This window comes from Schistocerca serialis, chromosome 3, assembly GCF_023864345.2.
Source record: "Schistocerca serialis cubense isolate TAMUIC-IGC-003099 chromosome 3, iqSchSeri2.2, whole genome shotgun sequence".
Lineage (NCBI taxonomy): Eukaryota > Metazoa > Arthropoda > Insecta > Orthoptera > Acrididae > Schistocerca > Schistocerca serialis.
Genome location: NC_064640.1, coordinates 137,512,083 through 137,534,689, shown reverse-complemented (window position 1 = coordinate 137,534,689; position 22,607 = coordinate 137,512,083).

Genomic DNA, 22,607 nt, shown 5'->3' with positions numbered 1-22,607 from the left:
CAGTGTGGGATCCGTACCAGATCGGTCTGACGGAGGAGATAGAGAAGATCCAAAGAAGAGCGGCGCGTTTCGTCACAGGGTTATTTGGTAACCGTGATAGCGTTACGGAGATGTTTAATAAACTCAAGTGGCAGACTCTGCAAGAGAGGCGCTCTGCACCGCGGTGTAGCTTGCTGTCCAGGTTTCGAGAGGGTGCGTTTCTGGATGAGGTATCGAATATATTGCTTCCCCCTACTTATACCTCCCGAGGAGATCACGAATGTAAATATAGAGAGATTAGAGCGCGCACGGAGGCTTTCAGGCAGTCGTTCTTCCCGCGAACCATACGCGACTGGAACAGGAAAGGGAGGTAATGACAGTGGCACGTAAAGTGCCCTCCGCCACACACCGTTGGGTGGCTTGCGGAGTTTAAATGTAGATGTAGATGTAGATGTATTACATCTCTGTGATCGCCTTCGTAATTTTTTCACCGCTTTCCACTTCAGATAGACCGTCCTCCTTACGTTACTGATACTTCCCATTATCTGACTAATGCGGCTTTCGCTGTTTTAAGATAATCTGAAGATGCACCAACAGCACGAAACCCGTTATTAGCAATAAAACCATTTGTAACAATGACTGTTTTTTTCTTTTTGAAACATGTTAAAAGCTTTTTTTTTCCTTACGTGATGGGCTCTGTCCGACAGAAAAAAAAGAACGAACGTTTCAAAGCATATCATATGAAAATAGGATTGCATCAAAGCGCATTTTGTTCAGTGAAGTGGTTCAAAGCGTATCAAGTGCAGTTTAAAAATTGAGATAGCCCCTTCATGCATTGGGAAACGATTTCAGCCATGACTAATTCTGGAACATAATCTAAATTCCTAGTGTCTGCCGTCCAGAATTTTGATATATTTCGTTTGGTTAGGAAGCGAATAGGTTTTTTTTTTCGCTTTCTGGAGATTATGACCTGTGCACAGTTTGAAACGATGCTCCTCAATTCATCTGCCCACCTTCGATTAGATCGTAGTCTTGCTCTTTTATTGTGTATTAGAATCCAGCAAACAACTTCTTTGGTCCATTTACCATTTAATCGTCTGGTTACGTGTCCCGTCCATCTCCATTTCATTTTCTGTGCAGTCACAGATACTGCTGCCACTCTAGTCTCTTTCCTAATCCGCTGTATGTTTTCTGGATCTGCTAGTAATTGTTAGCACTCATCCCTCCATAGCTCGTTGAGCACCCCACAGGTCTGAATGGTTTTTGCTTTAAAAGTATAGTTCTAATGACCACAAGTCGAAACTGGTTATATACAATGAGTGTGAATTTCCCGTTCCAGACACATCGGTACCCTTCCTCGGAAAGCTCTCTTTAATTTACCAAACGAATAAAGTTATCAGTACTATCAGTGGTTAAGTGACATAATATTGTCTTCGTAATATTACAACTGAGAGCGGAATAAAAGGAAGGGACAGAATTACTCTACACACTCTGCATAGAACACTGGAGTACAGTTTGGAGATCAGGTGCTACGAACTGCTTTCCCTCTCTCCTTGCTGTCCAGATTACAGAGAACAAGATTTCATCCTCTACCTAAAATCGAACTGGTTATTTCTGTGTCAAACGCCAGTGCTTCAATGCATTTCAGCGCCTTGCTGAAATGGCGGGTTGTGTTATACGAGGGCTATTCGTCTATTAAGGTCCGATCGGCAGCGAAATGCAAACCACAACGAAAAATCGATGAATCTTTGCAAATTTGTCTTGGACAGTGTCTCTGGTATGACCGCCGATCGCGTCACGTAGCTCTTTTCAGTTCTAAGCACACAGTGAGCACTTAAAATGCCTAGAAAATAGTGTCTCGTGCCAAGTATGAGTGCCTGCTAAGAGATTTCGCCCAATTTCATGCATCTCCACACATCGTAACTGCCATGCATTTCCTTATTCATGACAATTCTCGGCCGCACACTGCAGGGGCAATGAAGACGCCTCTACAGCCTTTTCGTTGGGGAGTGTTGACCATCCACCATACAGCCAGGACTTGGCTCTCTCTGAGCTTCATCTCTGTTCGCATGGAGACATTTTGGCTCAGACAATGAGCTGCAGACCAGCGTAGATAATTGAAATAAAAAAAAAAAACAGGCGTTTGCCTTCTACGACGAGGCTATTCAAAAGTTGGTACAACGATACGACAAATGTGTTAGTCAGAGCGGTGACTATGTAGACAGGTAGCACGAAAGTGTAGCTAACAATTGCGAATAAAACATTTTTGATTCTCACTGTGGTTTCCATGCCGGGACCGATCGGACCTTAATATACCTGCGTACTACAGAAGTGTACAATTCTCGAGCGAAAAGTATTGTCAAGAGGCTACAGTTCAAAATTTAAGCGTCATTAGGAAAAAATAACATTTTACATACCTGAAATTTAACTGCTCCTCCAGTACTCTCCAGACATTGTACAAATAGCCGTCTACAATTAGGCTGTCGTTTGTAACTTTCACTTTTGTCACAGGAGGGTTCTGAAAAGAAAGCACACACTATCTGTTAAGGCATAAGTAGAATGAGGAATGGCGGTGGAGTTCTCCTCGTTCAGTACAATGTCGTAACAGATGTCTACAGCTAGATTATCCGTAGCGCCTTGTCGTTTACTCGCATTGGCAAGATAATAAGGTTTCAGTGTGGGTGTAATTCTGACAGAGTTCTGCGTCTTTAACTGCTGACAGCTGGAGGAAACTTCAGCTTTACTTGCCGAAGACGTTAAGCTGTCGTAAATCTTCAAATTAACATTTCGAAGTAGTTTAAGTGGCTTAACTTTTCGCAAAAGCTATCAGTCACAACCAGTGGTCTAGTTAGGTCGACTAGCGCCGTCATTTTTAAAATTTATTAGCACTGATTTTTACGACCATATAGACATGTACAAACACAGTATCACATGGAGCCTATTCAAGTCACACGCGTCGTTCTATTAACCAATCCGCATGGTGAGTTTACCATGACATACTTGAAAAGACTGGCTGGGTTCGCGATACACGGTGTTACAAAAAGGTACGGCCAAACTTTCAGGAAACATTCCTCACACACAAAGAAAGAAAATATGTTATGTGGACATGTGTCCGGAAACGCTTACTTTCCATGTTAGAGCTCATTTTATTGCTTCTCTTCAAATCACATTAATCATGGAATGGGAACACACAGTAAAAGAACGTACCAGCGAGACTTCAAACACTTTGTTACAGGAAATGTTCAAAATGTCCTCCGTTAGCGAGGATACATGCATCCACCCTCCGTCGCATGGAATCCCTGATGCGCTGGTGCAGCCCTGAAGAATGGCGTATTGTATCACAGCCGTCCACAATACGAGCACGAAAAGTCTCTACATTTGGTACCGGGGTTGCGTAGACAAGAGCTTTCAAATGCCCCCATAAATGAAGGTCAAGAGGGTTGAGGTCAGGAGAGCGTGGAGGCCATGGAAATGGTCCGCCTCTACCAATCCATCGGTCACCGAATCTGTTGTTGAGAAGCGTACGAACACTTCGACTGAAATGTGCAGGAGCTCCATCGTGCATGAACCACATGTTGTTTCGTACTTGTAAAGGCACATGTTCTAGCAGCACAGGTAGAGTATCCCGTATGAAATCATGATAACTTGCTCCTTTGAGCGTAGGTGGAAGAACATACTGACGAAACTAAAATGAGCTCTAACATGGAAATTAAGCGTTTCCGGACACATGTCCACATAACATATTTTCTTTATTTGTGTGTGAGTAACGTCCCTTCAAGGTCCTGTCTCTTTTTTATGACAGATCTAGGCTGTGTTAGAGTTGCCTTCCACAGCTGCAAAGTAATCATACATCACATATTATTTCTCAAGCCAACATCTCTTTTTCTCAACAAATACTAATCGTACAGGGATGAATGAGGTATAATTAGAAAGGTTTTTTAACCAGCTTCTGACACTGAATATCGATTTTGCGCTAATTCTTACTATCTGTGGAATTTTTTAACGTAAAAAGACTATGATACATCTATATCTACATGGATACTCTGCAAATTATACTTAAATGCCTAGCAGAGGGTATGATAGCCGAAAGAGCATCATGGATGCCCAGATTCACACCTATACTTTACGAAACTAACTTATTAATCACGAATAACCAAGAATAGGAGATACTCTTTTCATATTGTCTTACTACAAATACTATTTTATTTGCTTTAAAAGACTTATAAACTGGATAACTTACATACAGCCTTGTCGTAGATAACAACCGTGAGTAGTTCGGTAGTCCATTATCACAGCCCGTCGTTCAGGTTCATTTTTATATACGAATATGCTTTCCAAAACGACAAACATATTTGTCATTGTCGCCCTGAATTGTGATTCACCTGTTGCTAAAACAGCCTTACGCTCCTACATAAAGTACGAACTGCAATTTATTAAGATCTCACAATACAGTTAGAGGTTATTGAGCCTTAGTAATATACCAGGTAGGTGCTCTAACCTATGCATTTTGCATTTACACTGAAGAGCCAAAGAAACTGGTTCACCTGCAGAATATCGTGTAGATCCCCCCCCCCCCCCCACCCCGAACACGCAGAAGTGCCGCAGCACGACGTCGAATGGACTCGACCAATGTCTGAAGTAGTGTTGGAAGGAACTGACACCATAAATCTTGCAGGGCTGCCATAAATCCGTAAGAGTACGAGGGGATGGAGATCTCTTCTCAACAGCACATTGCAAGGTATCCCAGATATGCTCATAATGTTCAGGTCTCGGGAGTATGGTGGCTAGCGGAAGTGTTTAAACTCAGAAGAGTGTTCCTGGAACCCTTCTGTACTGATTCTGGACGTGTGGAATGTCGCATTGTCCTGCTGGAATTGCCCAAGTCCGTCGGAATGCATAACAAACATGAATGGATGCAGGTGATCAGACAAGATACTTAAGTACGTGTCACCTGTGAGAGTCGTATCTAGACATATCAGGGGTCCCATGTCATACCAACTATACACGCCCCACACCATTACAGAGCCCCCACCAGCGTGAACGGTCCCCTGCTGACATGCAGGGTCCATGGATTCCTGAGGTTGTGTCCATATCCGTACACGTCCATCCGCTCGATACAATTTGAAACGAGACTCGTCCGACTAAGCAACATGTCCCTGTAATCAACAGTCCAGTGTCGGTGTTGACGGGCCCAAGCGAGGCGTAAGGCTTTGTGTCGTGCAGTCATCAAGGGTACACGGGTGGACTTTCGGCTCCGAAAGGTCATATCGATGATATTTCGTTAAATGGCTGACACTTGTTGATTGCCCAGTACTGAAATCTGCAGCAATCTGCGGAAGAGTTGCACTTCTGTCACGTTGAACAATTCTCTTCAGTCGTCGTTGGTCCCGTTCTTGCAGCTTTTTCCGGCCGCAGCGATGTCGGAGATTTGATGCTTTACCGGATTCCTGATATTCACGGTACACTTGTGAAATGACCGTACGGGAAAATCCCCACTTCATCGCTACCTTGGAGATGCTATGTCCCATCACTCGTGCGCCGACTATAACACCACGTTGAAACTCACTTAAATCTTGGTAACCTGCCGTTGTAGCAGCAGTAACCGATCCAGCAACTGCGCCAGACAGTTGTCTTATATACGCGTTGCCGACCGCAGCGCCGTCTTTGTCTGTTTGCATATCTTTGTATTTGACTACGTAAGCCTACACCAGTTTTTTGGCGCTTCAGTGTATTTCTTTGTATTTTATATTCGTGTTTCTCGTTAAACTTCTCTTCAACAACAGGTAAAGTGTTACGGTCGAAAGTTAAAAATTACAAGCAATAATACATGGAATTGTATATACAAGGATGTATCATCTTCATAACTTCATGAGTATTATTTCACGTAGTTCGGTTCATTTTTATGTATGTTTTCATTCCACAGCTGACGTTTTCTCAACGACTACATTATTCCAAATGCCGTCATTATTTAAAACTATAAAAGTGCGAAAGTTTCGCACGGGCCCCTCGTTCGACAATAATTTGAAAAGCTTGGTGTTCGCTGTTGGCAGGAGTGTCTTCACACGGAATGGACCGCTATGTCTCAAGTCCCACAACTGCAGGAGTAGAGTGTCCGTCGCTTCTTTACGTCGTTGACAGCCAGGTATCATATGGTTAAGATTTTCCAATTCACATTCACAGCAGAAGAATTTCGTTCTTGTAAGTTCAAATGGCTCTGAGCACTATGGGACTTAACATCTGTGGTCATCAGTCCCCTAGAACTTAGAACTACTTAAACCTAACTAACCTTAGGACATCACACACATCCATCCCCGAGACAGGATTCGAACCCGCGACCGAAGCGGTAACGCGGTTCCAGACTGAAGCGCCTAGAACCGCACGGTCACAACGGCCGGCTCTTTTAAGTCACTGCAGATGTTGTTATAGCGTCCATGGTTAGATGTCAGGCATTCTTATGATGCCTTGTATGAAAATCCATTAGTGGTGTATGTGATGTCGTCTGTCATACGGTCACACCGCCGCCTGAGATATCGATGTGCCGGATGCGATTCTCTCGATAAACGGAATAGAAGAACGGCTGTGCTAGCCAAAGAGTACACAGCCAGTCGCAGTACTTATGCTCGCCGCAAGTCTACAGTTCGTAGCCGCGCTCAGCGGTCAGCCAGCGCCGATGTTAGTCATCGTCTGCAGCTCAGTCATTGCTGCCATCAAGTCTTTGTAGTTCTGTTCCAAGTTAGTCTTCAAATTCACCGGATTCGACATTCAATATTACGAGAGATTAATTCGTCACTGCAAGATTTGTGACTTGTAAATTATGTCATTCTACAGACGCTTAGCCGGCCGTTGTGGCCGAGCGGTTCTAGGCGTTTCAGTCTGGAACCGCGCTGCTGTAACGGTCGGAGGTTCGGATCCTGCCTCGGGCATGGATGTGTGTGATGTCCTTAGGTTAGTTAGGTTTAAGTAGTTCTAAGTCTAGGGGACTGATGACCTCAGATGTGAAGTCCCATAGTGCTCAGAGCCATTTGGGCCATTTTTTTACAGACACTTAGTCTGGTCGCGCCTTCTATAATTTTCAGTCAGCCGATCATGGACTACAACAAAGTTAAGTAATAAATGCTTCCTTATTTTGTACTCCTGCTAATTAATTGTGTTTTCCTGTTGTAGATACCAAGCAGTCTTGGCATAGTAGAACCCACGTTTGCACCTCCTTGGCTACCTCATATTTCTTACCTCATGTTGATGGACTCGGTTATGGTGGAAGATCGAGAGCCATCAGTGTATGCGCAACAGTCATTCTGGTGATGTGAGTATTTTTAGAACAGAATCATAATGTGGAAATGATCTTAGATAGGAATTATTTCCAATGTTAAATGTAATAACAGAATCAATAAATTTGTGCCTGGTCATTAACGGAACGGAATGGGTTGGAGGTGTGTACGTCGGAAAGGTTGGTTGAACACCGGTTGTGGAGACGTGTTTATTGTTGTAAAAAACACGATAATATACAGAGAGGTTACACTGATTTCGAATACAAAATAATTTGAATAAAGGTAAGTGTTAAAGGAAGATCAAACATGGTCAACGTGCGTTTTCATAGACCCTTTGCCTTAGTAGTAGTACTGGCGGAACATTTATACATCTGCATGTACGTAGACACCTCGCAAACCACCATACGAGGCGTGACGGAGGGTATCCTGTACCACTAATAGTTATTTCCTTTCTCGTCCCACTCGCAAACAGAGCGGGTGAAAAACAACTGTCTATATACCTCCACACGACCCCTAATTTACCGCGTCTGATCTTCGTGGTCCTTACGCGCATTGTACGTTGACAGCAGTAGACCAATTCTGCATTCAGCTTCAGATGCCGGTTCTCTAAATTTTCGCAACACTGTTCCTCTAAAAAAAGGTCTTCTTCCTTCCAGGGATTCCCATTTGAGTTTCAGAAGAATTTCTGTAAGATTTGTGTGTTAGTCGAACCCATCGGTAACAAATGTAGCAGCGCCCCTCTGAATTGCTTCGATCTCTTTCTGCAATCGTACCCAGTACGGATCCCAAACACTCGAGAAGTACTCAAGAATATACCGCACTTGCGTTCTATGCGCGGTCTCCTTTACAGATGAACCACACTTTCCTACCCTCAGATAACTTGTCTTTCAAGAAGTTCCATTGCAATCTACACTCTGCTCTAGTGTCAAAGTTTCATTTTGACAGTGGCTCTAACCATATGACTGTTCTTTCTGGTACGTTTAATGTAACAAATCTTCTGCTGTCAACTGTTAATTACCTTTCTTTTCTCTCATTTACATCATGTTTTAATGTGAGGTATAGAAGAAAAACTTCAACCTAAGAATTCTGACCGGTTTCGGCAAAACAAAGTTTTCATCATCGGATCTTACGCAAATACATCTCAGTACATCTCCATCGTATGTAGATTGTATCGTGCCAATTCGAAGCAGTGGTAGTTGGTAACATCTTTGCTTTGACTTGTGATCCTCAGTCTCATTTCGTCTATTATGAGAACATGAGCACATGCAATCAGTGCAATGTGCACGATATTTTATATAAATCTTGTTTTACGATTGATATGCTGATGAATCGCTTTCTGCATGTTCCTGGAAAGGCACGTCACGACTTGACACAATATATCGAACATATGATGGTGATGCATTACGATATATAAGCATAATATCCGATGAGAACAACTTAGATTCGCCAAAACCGGTCAAACAAATTAGCGATCTTGTTGCTTAAGTTTTTATTTCTATGTTTCACATTGTTGTAGATGGTCCCACAGTTGAACGATGTGAAGCATATATCTTATTCTAGTGCATTGTTGACAGTGTTTAATTCCTGTTCTACTTCTTCTCGTTTTTTAATTATTTACCCTTAGTGAATCACGCTGTTTTCGACAAAAGAACACTCAAAGAAGCTCATTTTCATGCTGTCTTGTTGAGATCATTCATGTAACATTATTTACAGTTTTTCCAACACATGAAACCATATTCTTATATATTCGGGGTCTGAGAAAGCGTAATAAAAGAAAGAAGATTAATCATCATGTGAATATCGCAGTTCTTCTTATTTCCGTGGTTGCTAAGAAAATTGGAGAGGAATTCCGCCTTCTGCAAGACAGCTTTTGTTTTCAAATGTAATGACGGGGAAAACTCTGTGCTTCGCGAACAAATCGTAGAAAATGCATGTGTTACAACAAGAGCTTAAGTAATAAGCTCGAAACAGACAAAGTGAAAACAACACAGCATCTAAAACCGTGACAACCTGTAGATTGCGTAGTAGATCTAGAGCTACCAGCATAAATATCAAATGGTTTAAATGGCTGTAAGCACTATGGGACTTAACATCTGAGGTCATCAGTCCCTTAGACTTAGAACTACCCGAACCTAACTAACCTAAGGACATCATACACATCCATACCCGAGGAAGGATTCGAACGTTCGACCGCAGCAGCAATGCAGTTCCGGACTGAAGCGCCTAGAACCGCTCGGCCACAACGGCCGGCAGCATAAATCTCCAATAGCGTCATGTATGAAAGGAAATAAATGGTTCAAATGGTTCTCAGCACTACGGGACTTAACTGTAGTGGTCATCAGTCCCCTAGAACTTAGAACTACTTAAACCTAACTAACCTGACATCACACACATCCATGCCCGAGGCAGGATTCGAACCTGCGACCGTAGCGGTAGCGCTGCTCCAGGCTGTAGCACCTAGAACCCCTCGGCCACTACGGCCGGCTTAAGGAAATGAACAAATAAAGATAGTACAACATTAAAGATAGTACAAAAAGTGCTGAAACGGATCTCGGTGAAAACAAACACTACAAAGGTGTTTTGCAAAAGACGGAATTCCTCTCTGAGAAGAAGGTTATTGCTTGTCGTCCCGCCGACGTCAAAGTGATTAAAGATGAAGCAAACGCTAGGATTTAGGAAGAATGAGGGAAGAAAATCAGCGTGTCCTTTTCAAAGGAACCATCCCGACAATTGCCTTAAACATTGAGGGAAACCACAGAAAAACTGAATCTGTATTGCCGGACGTGGAATCCGAATGTGAATCCAGTGTTTTATCACTGCTCCACCTTACTCTGTGTGTGATAGCAACTCATAACAAGGAAGAACAGCTGGTTACTAAAATGGAGTAACATACACATGTTAGAAACAAAAAATTCTCAATGTATCATAATTATGCAGAAAAGGTTAGCTTTTACTTACATCGATAACTGCAGCTTTCAGTGTTACACCGTGAAGATTCTTCCTCCTGTTATACAGAGAAGTTAACTTGTCTGTGAGATGAAGTGCACCATCCCAATAACCCACCGATTGAATTACTGGAGGAAGTGAAGGCGTTATGTGGAACACTTCAGATATCTTAACGACGGCTTCTGAGTGCCACGCCACAAGAAACAGACAGTTGTAGGGAATATACAGCGACGAGAGAAAGTCATTCGTGTATCCTTCCTCAAACCACAGCAGCCATACAGAACCATGCAGGGATCCCTGTAAGCAAAAGAGAATGAATGAAACTCAAACACACACGCGCACACACACACACACACACACACACACACACACACACACACACACACAAACACACACACACACACGAATGCACACACAGATTAACACACAGTATGTCTCGCATCTTACTTCTAGGGAAGTTAATTTTTCTTTGATGGGATTCACAGTCGTAGAAACAGATATCACCGTCGGCTTTGACTGTTAAAATTATTTATTTATAAAATCCACTATTGAAGCTACAACCTTTAGCAATTTTCAAGTTAAATACTGTGCGTCAGCACATGTCCAAATTTTTAAAAGTATGATACATGTGTATATGTCTTGTGACATACATTACTGGCCATTAAAATCTATACCAAGAAGAAATGCAGATGATAAACGGGTATTCATTGGACAAATATATTATACTAGAACTGACATGTGATCACATTTTCACGCAATTTAGGTGCATAGATCCTGAGAAAACAGTACCTAGAACAACCACCTCTGGCCCTAATAACAACCTTGAAACTCCTGGGCATTGAGTCAAACAGAGGTTGGATGGCGTGTACAGGTACAGCTACCCATGCAGCTTCAACACGATACCACAGTTCATCATGAGTAGTGGCTGGCGTATTGTGACGAGCCAGTTGCCCGGCCACCATTGACCAGACGTTTTCAGTTGGTGACAGATCTGGAGAATGTGCTGGCCAGGGCAGCAGTCGAACACTTTCTATATCCAGAAAGGCCCGTACAGGACCTGCAACATGCGGTCGTGCATTATCCTGCTGAAACGTAGGGTTTCGCAGGGATCGAATGAAGGGTAGAGCCACGGATCGTATCACGTCTGAAATGTAACGTCCACTGTTCAAAGTGCCGTCAATGCGAACAAGAGGTGACCGCGACGTGTAACCAATGGCACCCCATACCATCACGCCGGGTGATAAGCCAGTATGGCGGTGACGAATACACGCTTCCAATGTGCGTTCACCGCGACGTCGCCAAACACGGATGCGACCATCATGATACTGTAAACAGAACCTAGATTCACCCGAAAAAATTACATTTCGCCATTCGTGCACCCAGGTTCGTCGTTGAGAACGCCATCGCAGGTGCTCCCGTCTGTGACGAAGCGTCAAAGGTAACCGCAGCCATGGTCTCCGAGCTGATAGTCCACGCTGCTGCAAACGTCGTCGAACTGTTCGTGCAGATGGTAGTTGTCTTGCAAACGTCCCCATCTGTTGACTCAGAGATCGAGACGTGGCTGCTCGACCCGTTACAGCCATGCGGATAAGATGCCTGTCATCTCGAGTGCTAGTTTACGAGGCCGTTGGGATCCAGCACGGCGTTCCGTATTACCCTCCTGAACCCACCGATTCCATATTCAGCTAACAGTCATTGGATCTCGACCAACGCGAGCAGCAATGTCGCGATACGATAAACTGCAATCGTGATAGGCTACAATCCGACCTTTATCAAAGTCGGAAACGTGATGGTGCGCATTTCTCCTCCTTACACGAGGCATCACAACAACGTTTCACCAGGCAACGCCGATCAACTGCTGTTTGTGTATGAGAAATCGGTTGGTAACGTTCCTCATGTCAGCACGTTGTAGGTGTCACCACCGGCGCCAACCTTGTGTGAATGCTCTGAAAAGCTAATCATTTGCATATCACAGCACCTTCTTCCTGTCGGTTAAATTTCGCGTCTGTAGCACGTTATCTTCATGGTGTAGCAATTTTAATGGACAGTAGTGTATTAGATATTTAAATATGTTGTGCGAAGATGTTTTATATACACGTTGGTATTTTTAATAATCTTGATATCTACTGAAGCACGAAATGTAATTTGTCATTTTTTAACACAGACGTCATGTGTATGGTATTATGTAAGTGGAGGGATACAATCCTGTGTGTACTCGTAGTGGCAGTAATAGAAGCAGCAGTTTTAAACATCAGCATAAAACTTTTATCGACGATATTGGGCATGCCATGGTATTACGCTTCAAAAACAACGAAAATAACGTAACTCATATAGACGGGCAATAACATATAACGGATAACCAAACAGCTTTCGTTAGAAAGGCGTACAATCCAGAATCGGTATGGCAACCAGGCAAAATCGCCGAGAGAGAATTAGTCAATCATCTCATCGACGTACCAGGCTGAAGATGGCCCGTTTTGTAGAACACTACGTTCTCCAGCATGAAGAAGTCCGTAACTGATGCAGCACATCCTCGTCCAAGAGCAATCAAAGACCCAACAATCCCATTTTTAAGGGACCGAAGGCGTGATAATCGCATTGCGTGAGATCTGGACTATATGGCGGGTGCTCGATCGTCTCCCACTTGAGTTGAAGTAACTTCTGCGCTACATTTCCGGCATGGGGATGTGCGTTTTCATGAAGCAGCGACACCCCTTGGCGCACCAGTACACAACGGTGGTTCTCGAAAGTATGCTGCCCCATTAACATTCTTCATTCTCCGATGGATGTCTACCAGTGTTTGTCTTCGGTAGCCAAGAAAATAATAATAGCACGTTGGTCCTGTTTGGGTGTATATAGTAATAACGGTGCCACAGTTCACGTTACCGAATTCATCGCGTGCACATCGGAAAGACAGAGATGCCATACTAATCCCTTGCCTACATGTCGGTGCTTATATACCTGCATCGGAATCGTGCTACGTTGCATATACGCTGCAGCAACGCTCTCAAATTAAAATCTTCTTATCGACCCATATTCTTACAGGTCTAGTTTGACAAGTATAGGTCAAGTAGTCGACTGTGGCGGTACAGAAGAAAGAGCCACCCCAGCATTTTCCTGAAGGAATTAAGTTAAATCACGGAAAACTCAAATCAAGATGGCCAGATGAAGACTAAAGCCTCCTCCTCCCCTTGCCATTCTATTTAAAACTGTGCTACAGTGTACAACAGTTTTGAAAAGAAGTTATATAATAATGTAGAAGTCTAGTCCTAGAATGTTTATTTATTTCTCACTCCCAGTCACTGCGTACGCTACACACATTATTTCATAATGTAACTCTAAACAAATTTTCCGCTGACATCATGACCACACCACGATGTTTGGTTTCCATCTTATGCACCGCAACTTCCCATTTGATAGCCTGAAAAACTGAGTCAGCGTCCTTCTATAATGAGTGTAATGTTGAGCTCATAAAGAGGATAAGGTGTTACTGTTACACATTACCTAGCTTTTGGAGTAAAGTTTTTCAGAAAAGGGAAATAAAAAAAGAAAACGAAAAAAAACAGTGTGAAAGTGTTATGAGACATCACAGGTGTTTCGTTATTCTTATTCTTATTTATTTGTGTTGTGTTTTTTATCAAACACCGACGCTGTTTAACTGGCTTTTCTGATAAGTTCATTTTAGTAATTTCTTTAATATCTCTGGGAAATTTATTGCACAGTTTTATTTCTTTGTAGAAAATGCAGTTTCTTCCATGGACATGTAAAAAGCTGTTTATGCAGTACTTCTAAATGTTAGATTTGATGTGCACAACTGACTGGTAAATTTACTCACATGGTGTAGTTAAAATGCCCAGTGCTTTGAACACATCTTTACAATGAGCTTGCAACTATTTTTTAGTTATTTATCTTATAGTCCTTTTCCGTAGTTTGAAAAATGTGTTCGTATTTTGTGTATTTACTCATCAGGAAAGAATTCCATAGATAAGAACTGACATGGGGGGGCCACGGCGTTTGGAACGCAGATTTACTGCAGACTTCGTACACTCGTAGTACTCCATGAGGACAACAAAATGTGTAAGCAGTAGCGCGTACTTCTCAAGCGTTATTGAGAAAATCGCAAGATAATTTCGGTCGTCCAGTATCGTCAAATATATACAACTGTGCGTGGCCGTTTTTACCAGGAAGCGCCGGCAGCCGAGTGGACAGCCGGCACGGTAGCTCAGCGTGCTCTGTCAGAGGGTTAGCTACCCTCTGTAATAAAAAAAAAACTGAGTGAACGGATCAACAAGGAACCTGAACGGGTGTCCTCGGACGTCCGCCCCGAACAAATTCAACGAACAATATAGAACAGACCGAGATAAAAAATAAAAAAGTGGTTAGCGTACAAGCCCCGTAATCGCTCGGTCGCTGGATCAAGTCCCTCTCGTCAGTTTTTTTAAATTTATTTCTAACACGGTCATTTTCTTTACTGTTTATATTATAGTTGATGTAATGGGAAAAATACGTGTAATCGGACGAACTTTTATTAAATTTACAGTGTTATTTGGCAGTCTACAAATTTTTATTATCACAAATAATATAATATTCATAACTACCGACTAGTAAACGGCCAATCGCATAAAGTGATACTGAAAATGTATGCTTGTCCGTGATTTGAGAAATCCCTTATACCTGGAAGGAGCCCGAAACGACTTGTTACCTCCAAGTTTTGACCGGCACAGACGGCTTTCGAAAGATGTACAATTAATCGTCGCTTTCGACATCACGATTACAAGTTGCGGGATGGTATTTTTCGTAAATACATGAAAAACAAAGTTAAACGGCGCCAGCTGCATTGAATAAATGCTGTTTCCGCAGACGCAAGGTCTTTTGAGGTTTTCTGTGGAAAAACAAACCTCGTAAACATTTTCAAAAACCTCTCTTTCAGCCGATAATTTGGAAGCAAATCATGCATAACGCAGCATTTCCTTAAATATCGGCGCTGATCATTGGTCATGCAGTATCGAGTGTATTTTAATAACGTCTTCACGAGAAGCAATTTCTCGTTTTCTTTCGATTAAATACGAACAATTTTGAAGACACGGACAAGCGTACATTTTCAGTATCACTTTACGCGTTTGGTCGTTTACTAGTCGGTAGTTATGAATATTACATTATTTGTGATAATAAAAATTTGTAGACTGCCAAATAATATTGTAAATTTAATAAAATTTCATTCGATTGCATGTATTTTTCCCATTACATCAATTGTAATATAAATAGTAAAGAAAATGACTATATTAGAAATTAAAAAAAGAAAAAGAAAACTAATTAGCGGGACTCGATCCAGCGACCCAGCGATTACTGGGCTTGAACGCTCACCACTTTTTTTTTTTTTTTAACTAGCCGCACAGTCCACGACTGCAGCGCCTTAGACCGCTTTTTTTTTATCTTTATTATGGAACAAACGGAGAGTACATATATATATATATATATATATATATATATATACACAAAGCAAAAGTTCTTCAAGGTACCAGTTAAACATATACAAATGAGTGTTAGGTAAACAAATGATTAGAATAACATGAAATACAACAAATTAGAACATATCATGTTTTTCTTTTTTTTTGTTTTTTTTTGTTTTTCTTTAAAAATTTGTATTGAACAAACTAAAAGTACATATATATTCACTATGCAAGAGTTCTTCAAGGTACCATTTAAAAATATACAAATGACTGTTAGTTAAACAAAAAAAATATTAAAAAAGAAAAACATTAAATACAACAAAATATAACATATTCTGTCTTCTTCCTTTAAAAAAAAAAAGGTGTTTGTTTTTGGTCGATGCATGAGAACGTGGATAAGGGTGTTGCATCATGTGACAGGTAGGCATGGTACACCCCAACTTTGAGGGGGGTCGAGGAAGACGCTGCGGAGATAACCGGCAAAAGTTTGTCGGTAAGATGGTTTTCGGGTGAGGGTGCTATGCGCGGTCACAACTTTGTACCAGAAGTCAAGGACTGTATGCGGACCACTCCGAAAGAGATATTCTAAAGCCTGTCCTCGAAACCAGATTAGGGTATGGTGCTTCGCAAGAGGGTAGTGAAATGTCTGGGGCAACAACAGGAAATCCGGTGTTACCGTCGTTGGCGGGGCACGGAGGTAAAAGTCCACGATTCGTTGGATGAGGAGCCATACGTTTTGTTTCAGGGGGCACGTAAGACGGTGCTCGTCGGTGTCTTCGAGCTGACAGTCAGGGCAGAGTGGGGAGGTGGCCAGTCCTATGCGATAAAGTCGACTATTAGTCGGGAATTTTCCATAGACTAAAACATACCAGAGTGCAGACACAGACGACGGTAAAAAGGGTGCATGCACACACCCCCAAACCGTGCGCCAGTTAATGTCAGGATGCTGTAGCACCATGGGGTCGCAAGGGTTGGACAGCATAAACAAACGATAATAATCTCTTGTACGGGGAGGACGGGTGACTGGAAGATCGGCCCGAACGTAGCTGAGTTCTATGAAACAATTGGCGACGTAGTACAATAATGGAGAAATAGGTGCCACATTGATCGGTGGATCGAGAGAAGCTGGTCGGAGGATATCTAAGAGACTGCGTGTTAAAGACGGGACCGGCCCCTGCCAGTGCCGCAACAGAGTGTGGACAAAGAGTGCAGAAGAGCGTGCCCGCACGTTGATGAGTCCGAGGCCACCTTTTGCAGGTGGCAGTGTTAGAGTGTTGTAGCGGACTTTGAAAAGTGCCCCTGCTGACACGAAATATCCAAAGGCTGATTGGATGCGGCGGCCAAGGAGTAACGGCATTGGGAGGATCTGGGCGACGTGTACCAGTTTAGGGGCGACATAGATGTTGACATAGGACACACGTTGGAGTTGGTTTAAGTTACGGTGCACTTGACCGCGGACATGGTGCCGAATCGACTGCAAAAGCCCCCGGTAAGCCAGGTCCACTGTGCGGTGCGTGGAGCTCGTAAATTCGATACCCAAGTAACGAAGGGTGGCACTAACTGGGAGTGGGGTCGGCACCATAGCCGGGAGGCCGCGCCCAATGTGCATCATAGTCGATTTACGGACATTAAGAATGCTACCAGAAAGACGTCCATACTGGTGGATCCATTGGATGGCGTCATTGAGTTCCGTGGAGGAGCAGGTGAGAAAGAGGAGATCGTCCGCATAAGCCCTACAGTGAAAGGTGTGGTCTCGCAAAGTGAGGCCCTGCAGTCTAGAGGTAAGTCCAGTGATGAGGGGCTCAAGTGCAATGGCATATAGTAAAGTAGACATAGGGCATCCTTGACGCACAGAGCGGCGTATAGGAATCGGTCCTACAAGCCTCCCATTGACTTGTACCATCGAGACCGCGGGAAGGAGTAACCGGCGAATGGCATCGACAAAAAGCAATGGGAACCCCATACGTGTCGCCACCATGAGGAGGAATGGGTGTCGAACGCGATCAAAGGCACTCGTGAAATCGACGGATACCAGTGCTGCACGAAGGCGACAAACCGACGCCAGTGCAATGAGGTCACGGCATTCTCCTAGGGCTGTTTGTAAGGTGGCCCCACAACCACGTGCAGTCTGCTCAGGTGAAAGGACCGTAGGTAAGACGGTGCGTATGCGCGCTGCTAAGAGGCGTGCATAGATTTTATAGTCTGCATTCAGTAGTGTAAGGGGGCGATATGCAGAGACATGAGACCCTCCCTTCGGTTTAGGCACAGGTAGAAGAATGCCAGTGACGAATTCAGGTGGAATTGGGAAGGACGGAGTAAAGAGTTCCTGAATCATTTCCGTCCAGCGAGGAAGCATTAACGTGGTGAACGCCCGGTAAAACTCCACTGGGAGACCATCTGGTCCGGGTGATTTGTTCTTGGCCCCTTTGTTGATCGCATCTACCACCTCTTCTGCGGTGATTGCAGACATCATGGACGTTGACTCCGCTACGGTGAGGGTCCGATCAGGGGAAGGACGGAGATCATCAGGAATGGGCGTCGCCATCGGTTCATCATCATAAAATTGGCGATAATGTTCAGCAAAGGCGGACACGACCGCCGCCTGTGTTGTGTGGTGAACACCATCGGAGGTCGTGATGTTGGGGACGAAAAGCCGACGTCGACGACTATGGTCGGATGCGGCATGGATTGTGGATGGGGTTTCGTCGTGGAGGAGGTCTTGTCGTCGGGAACGCACCACGACACCATGCAGTCGTGCACGTTGAAGAGAGAGGAGACGAGCTTTAGTACGTTGTCGTTCCCTGTGGGTGTCAGGTGATGGAGGGAGCGCATCGAGCTCACGGAGGACGGCGTAGTGAAAATTTGTGGTGTCTCGATGCCATGCTGCTGCTTCCTTGCCACATTGTATGAAGGCCTTTCTGATCGCAGGTTTGGCACATTTGAGCCACCAATGGAACGTGGATGTGTACTGCGGAAGGCGTCTTTCGCAAGACGCCCATGTATTGGCAATACATTGTCGGCAGTGTGGATCATTAAGGAGGGAGGTATTAAGCTTCCAGTAACCTCTGCTGCGCCACATTGACTGAGGTGGCAGAGCCAGGGAGCAAATGACGGCGCAATGGTCCGAAAATGCAAGGGGCCATCGTTCAGCTTGGGCGACTTCATTGCCGAGGTGAGCAGAGACATAAAACCGGTCCAGTCTGCTCGCAGAATGTGCTGTATAATGGGTAAAACCGGGGGTATTGCCATGAATTTTCTCCCAAACGTCCACTAGATGAAAATCTTCGATTAAGGTGAGCAGCGCCGGGCATGGCGAATAACCAGGTACTTGGTCCTGCGGATGGAGGACACAGCTGAAATCGCCTCCCATGATAAGGCGATCATAGTGTCCAGAAAACAGGGGCGCCACGTCATGTCCGAAGAATGTGGACCGCTGCCGACGGTTCGTGGAGCCAGACGGAGCGTAGATATTGATGACGCGCGTGTCGAAGATGGTAACAGCCACGCCTCTTTCACAGGGAAGGATTGTCGTGTCCGTGAGTGGGATTCCTTCGCGTATGTAGAAAGCCACTCCACGCCCTGATTGATCACATGTGGACGTGTATGAGTCGTAGCCGTAGACTGGTGGTAGTGTGGCAACGCGTACTTCCTGAAGAAGGGCGACGTCGACGTCAGAGGCCCGAAGCATGTCACATAGGAGTTGCAGCTTGGGTGCAGTGCCGATCATGTTGATGTTCAGTGTGGCAAACCGGTATGTTTGTTTCAGTGGTGGTGGACGCGCATCTACCATCACCAAGGGAAGTAAGAGGAGGACACCGACAGGAAGTCCCGTCCCATCAGCTGCAATGCCTCGCTTTTGATGTTAACAGGCAGCCTCGTCCGGCGGAGGTAACTCATCCGGAGGAGGGGGCGTACCTTCCTCAATGTCGTCGGCCCATGCTCCTGTGCCGTGGGTCTGTCCAATGTCCATGGGAATTGCGTCGTGGTGAGAGAGATCTGGAGTTGTCGGCGGGGAGACAGGCGTCTCAACCGGCGCACCGATCGTTACATTGTGCGTGGCGACCTCCATAGTGGTCCCGTCCTGCGAAACGTCGTGTTCATCGTGAAAGTTGTCCGCCGACCTCTGCATGGAAATGTCGGCTGCTTGGGTGTCGTCTTCGTCGTCGCGGGTGGCAACGCTCTGAGAGCCCGTGGGTGAACGGCGACGGCGTTTGCGCCTACGTGGCGAGCGTTGTTGCGCACGTGTTCCTCAGTGTCGGACGACGGCAAGGAGGAGCGTCGACCTGGTTCGAAGGCGTCGGTGGGTACAATGAAATTGTCAAACAGGTGTTGTGAAGGTGTACTGGTCTCCTCAGCGTCCGGTGCGGGAGCCTGTTCGGCGGCAAGGTTGTCAGGTGGGACGTCTGCACCGTCCGTTGGTGACTGGGACGGTGGGACGTGCCGATCAGAAGGACCGGGCGACGGACTGGACGAAACTGTAGACGTGGCAAGAGCCGCTGCGTAAGTGACTGGCAGGGCGGTCATCGTGGGTGTGACGGACGCTTCCGACAACGGGAGCTGCGCGACACGTCGTTGAATGCATTCAGACCGTGGGTGACCTTCTTTCCCGCAACCGGAACAGGTCCGAGGTTGGCCGTCGTACATTATAATGGCACGGCAGCCTCCGATACGTAGATAGGAAGGCACGTGTTTCTGCAACTCGATGCGGACCTGTCTAACACCGTTTAAAACTGGATAGGTCTGAAATTGGACCCATCGTTCGGCAACATGTTCCAGAACGTTGCCATAGGGACGGAGCGCCTCGATGACGACGTCTGCAGGTAGTTCGAACGGCAGTTCGAAGATCCTTATCGTCCGTGTGCCGAGACCTGCGTGGTCGACGGTAACGGGTCCGACGTTGCCGTCGGAATGACAGAAGCGCAGTCCACGTTTTGCCTCTTGAAGCACCTTGTCGCACGCCGCATCGTTGATCATTTTGACGTAGACGGTACTGCTAACTATGGACAAGTGGATACCAATTAGATCCGTTGGCAGTATTTTAACTTCATCGCGTATAAATCGTTCTACCTCCAGGGCCTTGGGTCGAGCGAAGTCGGAACAAAAGTTGAAACTTAATGTCTTCTTCCGATAGTTGTGCGCCATGGTGGTCTAGAAGGAAAACGGCACTTACAGCGGCCGAAGTAAACACAAACACACCGTGCGCGCCTCGCCCGCAGCGCTCTGGCGCGTGACCGCCTCGCAGCACTGCCGGCGCCAGACTGCCCACTCGGCTGCCGGCGCTTCATAGTAAAAACGGCCACTCACAAGTGTATATATTTGACGACCGAAATTATCTTGCGATTTTCTCAATAACGCATGAGAAGTACACGCTACTGCTTACACATTTTGTTGTCCTAATGGAGTACTACGAGTGTACGAAGTTTGCAGTAAATCCACGTTCCAAACGTCGTGGCCTCCCCTTGTGAGTGTACATACGAACAGTATGTCACATTGATTGACAGGATCTTAGGGCATAACATGCTGAAGAAATTCTGTTTGCAAGTATCTTATTGTGTTCACACCACTGCGGTACAGAATCAATATTCATTCCGAGAAATTCTGTGTTTATTACGCGGTCTGTAGAGGTGCGATCTACATTTCATTTAACTGTCGTCATCCCTCTTCAAACTGAAATTCATGGCATTTCTTTTCCTTATGCTCCATGCCATTTTATTGTAAATTCACCAACTGTAACTTTATTGAATGCTTCATTTATTTTCAGTGTAAGGAGGTTCTCTTTTTTTTTTTTCATTGACTGTAATATTGCTGTCATCAGCAAAGAGTCACAGCGTGTTTTTTTCCACATGATTAACACTGTTGGGAAAGTCACTGGTGTATATAAGGAATATGCTACCCTGAGGAACTTCCATATTAATGATGAAACTAGATATTTCTGTGTTTCGTCTGTCTCAGTTGCATTGATCTAAATTTCAGCTGTAGTGGTTTACATACTGTCTGAAAATGAAATAAGGCGTAAGACATAAAACAGTTCAGTATATAAATTACATTATTAGTGTAACTTTTGGTAACAAACTCACACGCATTAAGTAAACATTACACAGCACCATATTGAGTATCATCCGACGCTATCATCATTTATGGCGCGAAGCCAAACCATATTTGTGCATTGATCACACATAAATAATGATCATAAGTAAAAGGATATGCCGGCCGCTGTAGCCGTGTGGTTCTAGGCGCTTCAGTCTGGAACCACGTGACCGCTACGGTCGCAGGTTCGAATCCTGCCTCGGGCATGGATGTGTGTGATGTCCTTAGCTTAGTTAGGTTTAAGTAGTTCTAAGTTCTAGGGGACTGATGACCTCAGAAGTTAAGTCCCATAGTGCTCAGAGCCATTTGAACCATTTTTGAACCATTTAAAAGGATTATTTAAAATGCTGGTAATATATCTTTACATAGGGCTACACTACAAAATAGCATGTTACAAATAATACGCGCCAATATGAGGCGTGCATATTTTGGTCTTAAACATTTGAACAGGTGTATCAAACGATAAAGTATGCGCGCATCCTAAGCGCGCTAGTAATATAACAACATATGCTTTTTGCTCAGAAAGTGAATAACCATAAGTACCGCTGAAACATACAGCAAAGCACATTTTTGTGTGACAAACGCGTACTGTGTCATTCAACGCCTGTGATGTGGGCTCGAACCCCTTACTACCTTTCGTATCAAGCGTTAAAAATTCTGTTATTAAAACAAAATCTCTTGTTTCTTACGAGGTGTCATGAACAAGACATGAACGTATTATAAAAATGTAGTGCAGGTATGTATGCAATTGTGCCAACAATGTCACCATATGTGATACCTCCGTAAGTTTCAACACACAAATAATCATTACGTGCTAATTATTAAGGACATTACTTGTGACATGGCGCTATATATTATATCACCTTGAAATGCATTA